Source organism: Gossypium hirsutum, chromosome D07, assembly GCF_007990345.1.
Source record: "Gossypium hirsutum isolate 1008001.06 chromosome D07, Gossypium_hirsutum_v2.1, whole genome shotgun sequence".
In the NCBI taxonomy this organism is placed as follows: domain Eukaryota; kingdom Viridiplantae; phylum Streptophyta; class Magnoliopsida; order Malvales; family Malvaceae; genus Gossypium; species Gossypium hirsutum.
Window position 1 is genome coordinate 17045234 of NC_053443.1, and position 6768 is coordinate 17052001.

Here is a 6768-nt window from a genome sequence, read left to right on the forward strand (position 1 = left end):
TGATTGATGATTTGTTTGATCAGTTAAAAGGAGCTATTGTATTTTTTAAGATTGATTTCAGATCAGGGTATTATCAGTTACAGGTGAAGGAATCAGATGTGTCGAAAACTAACTTTAAGACTCGGTACGGTCATTATGAGTTCTTGGTTATGACATTTTGATTGACTAATGCTCTAACCACTTTCATGGATCTTATGAATAGAATTTTTTAGCCTTATTTAGATCAGTTTGTAGTGGTATTTATAGATGATATTCAGTGTATTCAAAAGGAGAATAAGAACATGATAGACATCTCCAGATTGTGCTGCAGATTTTGAGAGAAAAATAATTGTATGCTAAATTGAAAAAGTGTGAATTTTGGTTAAAAGAAATCACTTTTCTAGGACACATTATATCAGCAGATGTTATTCAGGTAGATCCAAAAAAGGTAGAAGCTATACTTGAATGGAAACCACCAAACAATGCGACAGAAGAAAGGAGTTTTCACCGGCTTAACGCATTTATTTTCAACGCGTAGAAATAGTTAGACTCAAAGAGGTAGAGTCGGGTTAGGAGATCTCTCATCTCATCACATTCTCTAGAGTTTCAAGAGTAGGTATCATATTTTGAATTAAAATGGCATGTACGTAGGTAGACCAAACATGTTCCCATGTGTTAGGGACTAAAATACAAACTCTTGAAACTCTATCTATTTTGGTTTTACTTGAAGCATTTTAGTTCTATATGAAATGAATTATTGAAACTATAAGTATGTTTGCAAATGTGGTTTGCTAATATGATGGTTATGATTGATTTGGAGTAGTTTTAAGTAATTTTAATATATTTTGAATTGGTCTTAAGTGTTGAGAAGAATATATATATTGCAGGGGGTTTTAGTGAACTTTTAAACTGATTTTTGCCAAATTTTACCCAAGGGTATAGGTATCGATACCTAGGCTATAAAATACAAAATTTCCAAAACAGAATGTGATTTTTGTATCGTTTTTGTCATTGGTATCGATATTTTCCCCCTATTTTGAGTAGAAATAGTGTTAAAATCATTTCCAAAGATAATCTAACATTCAATAATGACCCCACACGTTTATATTAATTTTTAGCTAAATAAGTTAAAATACTATGTATAAATGCTTAAATTAAATAGTGTCTACCCAAAACCATTTTGGCACTAAATGTAATAGTCTTATACCGGGTCCGTACAATTGGACCAGGTATAGGGGTTCGCTTGGTAAATAAGACTCGATATACAACATTTGTTGATATTTGCTATGGGTAAGGCATGTGAAAAGTAAATTTATGTTTCGTGTTCTGATAATTTTGAGAGTATGATTAAGAATGATATGCATGACTCGGATTAACAAATTCGATGTAGGCTATATGATATAATTTGTGATAATGACATTTACATAAGCATGTCATATTTCTGATTCGTTACGATTATATGTTAGCATGTCAGTGCATGTGCATTGGGGTGGGATATGATATGTGATGGAGAAAGTGTATTCTGGTAGTATTACTGAAATTTTGGCGGTTAAACCGCAATATCTATCTGGCAGCTCAACTACAACATTTATGAGTGGCATATCACCACAACTCGGTATGATTGGTTGGATGGACTTTTGTAGTCCTGTTTGGTGTGATTGATTGGTCGGAATTGGTGTGTACCGCATTGGGGTAGGATCTGCATCTGCATTTGTATCTGAATATGAATGTGTATTTGTATTTGATATAAGTTTCGAGAAAATGTGACATTCTGATCTGATATTTGTTTCTGGATATATGACATCTTGATCTATTAGTTACATATGTAAACATTATAAGAAGAAAAAAATATTGTTTTGATTAATAACATTTATGCATGTTATAAGTTATATTTAGTTTGTAGGCCAAGTCATACACTGGGCTTCTAGCTCACTTGTATGTTAAATACGTTTCAGATGATCTTCAGACTTAGATCAGACGGCGTGCAGGAGCTCGGATTGGTTTCCACATTAAATGGTCTGTTTTGGTTAAGATGTGTGTTGGATTTAATTGAATAAGAATTATATTAAATTGAGTTAAATTCATTTATATAGATCCGAATAGACCTAATATAAAGTTAGATAGAGGAAAAGAGAAAGTATCGGATTAGTAGCCTTTATATCTACAAACACTTGTCGAGGTAAGTTCGTGTAACTAAATTTTACATTTATTTGTTTTGAATTTAATATTATTGTGTGTGATTTGTATAATTTCCATGAATAATTATTGATCACATATCTGACAAGTACGAAGTCCCAAGTCCCATTTGAACCTTAGAAATTTGAAGGATACAAATGACATGTCATTAGAGTTCCCGAATTGGTTGTGATCCTGCATGTGTTACGAACACACGATGGCTCTCACGAGCTTCTCGTTATTTAGCTCTTATGAGCATTCTAATATTTGGCTCTCATGAGCTTCCTGATATTTGACTCGTATAAGCTTCCCGTTGTATGGCTCGGAAGAGCTTCTCGTTAACATGCTCGTATGAGCACATATGTATATGAATTGACAGATTATAGATTTGTACGCTTCATGTGTACTACCTGTGTATCCAACGATATTTTAAATGGTTCAACGGACAAATTTTTTATATGAGATAATATGAGTTCGAAATGAACTATTACCCGTATATACATTAAGTACATGGAAATGATATTACTTGATATACTAAAGCATGAATTGGTTGTTACTTGAATGTGGAACTTGCTTGATGACCTTCTTCATCCATGATTAAGGGTTATTATATATGATTACTTGGCTCACATGATGAGGATATGTGTTTAGGCTTTTGGCCAAGTTGGTTTGGATATTTCTTGTATGCTTATCTTATATGTGAAATAATGGTAAGTTAAATTCCATGTTATGTAACATCCCGATTTTGGGCCTAGTCGAAACAGTGGTTTCGGGACTACAAATTCAACATTATAAAATTTATTTTATTATGTTTTTATGGTCTACAATTTCACGGAATGATTTTATGAAATTTTCGTTTGAAAATTTCGAAGTTTGGGCACTCAATTTAGTAAAAAGAACTAAATTGTAAAAAAGTGCAAAAGTTGAGTTCTATATGTTAGAGGTGTTCAATTGTTATGAAATTTTAAATTTGAGGTCCTTATATGGTAATTAGACCATTGGTTAAGTTGGTAGACAGAAATGGACATGGTTAGGCATGTTTCCAAAGATTTTCATTAAGGGCATTTTGGTTATTTAGTTATTAAAATGAATTAAAAACAAAATTAAAAGCCAATTTTGTCCATCTTCAAGCTAGGGCCGAATTTTACAAGGGGGGAAGCCATAGTTAGGGTTTTCAAGCTTCCAAGCTCCATAGTAAGTGATTTCGAGCCCCGTTTTTAATGTTTTTTTACGTTTTTTGAGTTCCGGTAACTTGATCTAGCTTATTCTAGCAATAATTTAACCTAGAGTTTATATTTAGAAAAATACCCATAGGTGAAATGTGTTTATTTTGATGTTTTATGGTAGAATATGAAGCTTGAAATTATGTTAAACAATTTTTACTAAGCGATTTTAAGTGAAAACGAGTAAAACAACATAATAAGTAAAAATACCTAATGTTTATAAGTATTAGAGTGGGAATTTGATGTTGCCATAGACGGGAAAAATGTTTAGCATGTCATAAAACATAAGAATAAGAGATGAATTTTAATTTTCGAGCTTTGGGACAAAAGTATAAATATGTAAAAGTTTAGGGGAAAAATTATAATTTTGCCAAAGTTTGAGTCAAGGATTGTTTTGATAAATTTGAATATTAAATAAGCTAAATTTTCTATTATAGATCAAGAAGAACGAAATCCGAAGTTAGACCGGGGAAAGAAAAAGATTGAAGACTAAATTGCTAGATTTGGTTAAATTTTTGTACCGAGGTAAGTTTACAATAAATAAATGCAATATTTCAATAATTATTAATATTGTTATTTTCCAGCAATTATGTATTTACTTCATGAAATTATTTAATGTTGACTCAAGTATGAGATGATAGAGAATTAGTGATACAAACCCCGTTGAAACATTAGAAATGTATTGGATACAAATGTCATGACATTTGGGTAAAGAGATCCCATGTAAGACCATGTCTGGGACATGGCATTGGCATCATTGAGATTATGAGAGGTCCCATGTAAGACCATGTTTGGAACGTGGCGTTGGCACTGAGATGAAAGGTCCACCGTAAGACCATGTCTGGGACATAGCATGGGCACCGATATAAGAACTCCCATGTTAGACCATATCTGGGATATGACATTGACAGTAAAGGAAACATCCCATGTAAGACTATGTTTGGGACATAGCTTTGGCATGTTATATTTAGATAAGAGACCCGAGTATCCTTAGTATTCCAAGTGATTCAACGGGCTAGAAAATGAATTAAGTTACATAAAATTTCAAGCAAAAGCATGATAACTAGATTCAAGTAAACAAGTAAGTGAGTAAGTAAAGAAGAAAGTAAAGATCCTAGTGCTTGATGAAAATTTATGAGTATGATGTTTTATCATAAATTTTGTTATTTATTTACTTGTAAACTTACTAAGATTTATGCTTAATTTCTTTATTTTCCTTATTTTTATAGTATCACCAAGTCAGTTCGGAGATTACCAGGAAGTCGGAGTTCGTCTCACACTATTAACAGACATCTCGGTATTATGTGATTTCAAAACGTGTAAAATTATGGCATGTATAGTGAATTAGTCATTTTGAATATGTTTATATGATATGGCTAAAAATTAGCTATTGAAATGGCTAGTTAAGAACATGTTTTGGTGTTATGTATGCTTAAATGGTAGTTAATACAAAGAAACTATAAAAGAGTAAAAATTTGCAATGAAACAGTTTTTGGACAGCAGTAGTGATGTGATTTTGAAAAATCACCAAAAATAGTATAAATGGAATTATAAAGTGATGTGATATATAATTAAATCTTGTTGAGTCTATTTTTACATGAAAGAAACGGTGTAAGCAAAGGAATTTTATATTATGAGATATTTGAATTTTAGTGAGACAGGGTCAAAATTATTTTTTGAAGCCCTCTGTTCTGATTTTAGAAAATGATTAAAAATTGTACAGAAAGAATTATGAGTTATAATTTATATGTCTAAAATCATTAGTGAGTCTATTTTCAATACAACCAAGCAGAAGCACATATGAAGTATGTACATCAAGATAATTGATTTTTAGTGAGTGGTGGTCAAAACCGTCAGACAGTGAAATAGGGGAGTCTTTAATGAATAAAACGTACTAATTTATTAAACCAAAAATTCTAAAAATTTTATGGTAAGAATATATATGAGTATAGTTTCAAGGAAAATTTACGGATCTAAATTTTGAGTTTCTTAACTCAAGTTATAATTAAATTAGTGACAGTCGCGCAGGTGGATAATTTTGTTGTGAATAGTGAAATTAATTTTAAAAGCAAATTTTTATGCTCCGAACTAGTAAATTAAGTCAGATAATGCCTCGTGCTCGACTCCGGAAATGGTCTCGGGTAAGGGGTGTTACATGTTACATGAACTTACTAAGCAGTAAATGCTTACTATGTGTTATTTTCCATGTTTTATAGTAATTTGGAATCACACTATCCATCGACCTTTTCAGTATATTTAGTAAATTACTTTTGGTTATAATGGCATGTATAGGCTAATTTGGCCAATGTTGGCATATAACTATATTGATGAGATTAGCCATTTGTATGGTTTGTATTTGGTATGTATATATATATGGCCTTGTCATGTTTGATATGTGTTGATAAGATTGAATTATGGTGAAAATATAGGTATGTTGATGATTGGTTTCAAAATTGAATATTTTGTATAAATATGCATATATATGTATTTGGTCAATTTGGTAAGTATGGAAACTTGGATATATGTGGTGATATGTCATATATAAGACTTGGTTTTGGCTTGATTTGAATGCCTTGTTATGGCTTATTAATGTCCAAAAATGTTATGTTAGGTTGATGACAATTGAGGTGAGAAATGTGGCTTGGAAAATTACCTATTTTTATCCAGACGGGCAGAGACACGGGCGTGTGTCTCAGCCGTGTGTGACACAAGGCCAGGTGACACGATCGTGTGTCCCCTGTATCTTTAATTTGCACAAAACAGAAAGCTCACATGGCCTAGCACACGGGCGTGTGGATTGGCCATGTGACCCAAGTCAAATAGCTCTCAAGTTTGGACCCAGACGGGACACAGCCGTGTGTCCCTATTTCGAATACCCACGCGGCCTGACCACACGGGCTTGTGTCCCTTACACCTTTGAAAAAAAATTTGATGTTTTCTAAAAAATTCTTTAAGTTTCCGATTTAGTCCCGACTTAATTCCAATGTGTATTTTGAGCCTCAATGGCTCACATAAGGGACAATATAATTGATTTTGATTGGTTTCTGATATGCATGCAAATGATGAAATGAAATGTCTGTTATTTAATTTGTAAATTTTGATAATGCTCCGTAACCCTATTCATGCGACGGATACGTGTTAGGGGTGTTACAGTCGTGTAGTCCACATGCATGTACAGAAGACCATATGAGCCTAAACCTACACAGAGTTTTCCCTAATTCACTTGGTAAAGAACACACGCCTTTTATCGAGGGTCTGATTGATGTTCCTCACGCCCGATTTTGATATGATTCACCTAAATTTGATCTTTCAAATGACATAATATTTGGGATCTAAACATCGAAAACAAGATATACTTACTGATTCTTGGCAAAGGTATGGATGCTATTTA